This window comes from Zootermopsis nevadensis, unplaced genomic scaffold, assembly GCF_977971745.1.
Source record: "Zootermopsis nevadensis isolate Lab colony 2312 unplaced genomic scaffold, Znev_1.0 Znev_ptg000023l, whole genome shotgun sequence".
Taxonomy (NCBI): Eukaryota; Metazoa; Arthropoda; class Insecta; order Blattodea; family Termopsidae; genus Zootermopsis; species Zootermopsis nevadensis.
This window is the reverse complement of record NW_028259155.1, coordinates 7014013-7016262: the sequence shown is the minus strand read 5'-3', so window position 1 is coordinate 7016262 and position 2250 is coordinate 7014013. Positions and strand designations below refer to the sequence as shown.

Genomic DNA, 2250 nt, shown 5'->3' with positions numbered 1-2250 from the left:
TGGGCTTGTACACTTTCTCTGATCCTTACTGTCAAAGCTCCTTAGGTTTCCCATATTTTTCATTCAACATTTCAAGCTTTAAAGCATGGATTGTTTTTATGGAAAGATTAGCTTATGTAGGTTATATGCTGTATGTAGAGGCTCTTTAAGGACTCTCATAGTTTCACAGGTTTGATAATTTTGTTGGTTAGTCAGAGCACTTGAAATAAATTGTTTCTGTGTTCTAGTACCATAATGTCAGAAGAGGTATAGTGCATTGATCTGAATCATTCGAACATAATTTCTTTGAAACAGAAGTCAGAATGATGTTCATAAGAACATAACACATGCTGATGATAAGAAACTTAAAACTGTTTGTCCATTTGGGCGCGAGCAGTGGTGTCAGCTGACGTGCCGCCGAGAGAAACGGACTCGTCTCCGGGAGACCTGCGCCTAGATGCTACGTGCTTCGAGGGAGTGGGTCCCGGCTGGGAACCGGGGCCCTTAGCTAAAGGCTTTAGCGCCCCACTTTCCTGGTTCAGCGCGGCGGGGTGATCTTTAGTGGGGAGCAGTGCCGAGGAATCCACCCCAGGGTCGCCCCTTTATCCGGTCGACCGGCGCACGCCACGCTGACCTCAGCATAGCTGAAAGATCTGGTAATCACAATGTCACTAAAACAACACCTCTACTATACGCAAACAACAATAATTACGCTTCTAGCTCCCTGGAGACTAATCTTTCTCTGCCCTCCCAGCGCCTTGCCCAGAAGAGGAATGCCTTCTCGACACCAGCACATGATCAATCTGATTGACCACTCCCATACTTGGTACCTTCCAGGTCCCCTTGTGTTCGAAACAAGTGCTTTTGATGATCAGACTATTCATTAGCCTCTTCCGTGGGTGCATAAGCTGAAACAAAAGACAAGTTTCTGAAGAGTCCTTTGAGCCTTATCTTGCACATTCTGTCTCCTAAAGGCTCAAAACCTAAATAGCTTCGTTTTTATCCACCCTGCCATGTCCATTCCACCTCACCACCTCCAATGCCACCACGTCCATCCCATACTTCAGCACCTCCATTTTTCCTGCCTTCTTCATGGTTCTAACATTCCATGTGGCCACAGTCAATGTCGCAGTTCGCTTCCGAATCCGTGAACGTTAGCCAGGTCCATTACCTAATGATCCATCCATCCGAGGCTCTTTTGAGAGTATCCTAACAATACTTGTTTTCTGGGGTGGGGTTAACCCCAAGCCCAAGCTGGAGGACCAGGGTATCACTCTTAGTCTGGCGCATAGCCTTAGACCTGTCCGGCATGGGTGACCCTACCATGAGCCAAAGCTCCAGCCGGCATAGCCCTTTCACACGTGGCTCATGTGAGCTGAAGTGACTGCTAGGGATAGAAATCCCAGCAAAACGCATTGAACCCTTTCAGGCGAGAGCCGGTGAACCTGTGTGAGCGGCTCATGAGCCACTATGCAGCTCTCCCCGCTAGTAGCAGCTTATGGCGGGGAGAGTCTTGCGTGCTTTGACATGGAACCCTTTCACACGAGGCTCACTGAGCTGCAGATCAAGCCAGTCTAGCCAACGCATTTATACGGGAGAGGCGTTTGTGGGGAAAGAAACTCCAGTAAGTTGTTTGTAATGGGCACTATTTATTAATCATTTACAATATTTATGCTATAAAATATTATTATTACTTCTCTACGAACAAAACAAAGGAACTTGCATTTGTAGGAAAAGAGGTGGTTAGAGCAAAAATTTTAATTTCAAACACCTACAGAACAAGTCAGCGATTTTAAATACTAAGGCTACTTAATTAGCACAGATAGGTCCAAAGATTTATATCATAAATTAAACAAATTTCGACATTATGTGGCACCATTAGAAGAACTTTATTAGGCAAAGTCAGTACTGAAACCTTCCTTAAATTTCACAATATAATGGCAGTTCCTTCTCAACTTTATGATGCAGAATGCTGGACCCTAACCAAACTACAAAAGCAATGAACAGAAGTAGCAGAGATGAAATTTCTAAGACCAATTGTAGGGTATAAAAGAACAGATCATATAAGAAATGACGATATTAGATGCAAACTAGGAAATTTTAACTTGCTGGATAAAATATGTGAACATCAAAGGAATTGGCTAATGCATATAGAGAGAATGGAAGCCAACAGAATTCCACAAAAAATATATAAAGGCAAACAAGGCAAAGGCCACCCACAAAAACGTTGGAATTACTAATTTTTACTGCAGAGTACTGTATCCTATTTAC

At 43.7% G+C, this 2250-nt stretch overlaps 1 long non-coding RNA gene across 2 annotated transcripts in view; it reads left to right on the top strand.

Annotated features, from left to right (window-relative positions):
• Window positions 1-2250, top strand: part of LOC110826769 (uncharacterized) — a 78652-nt gene that overhangs the window by 60547 nt on the left and 15855 nt on the right. The gene's annotated exons all lie outside the window — the stretch shown is intronic.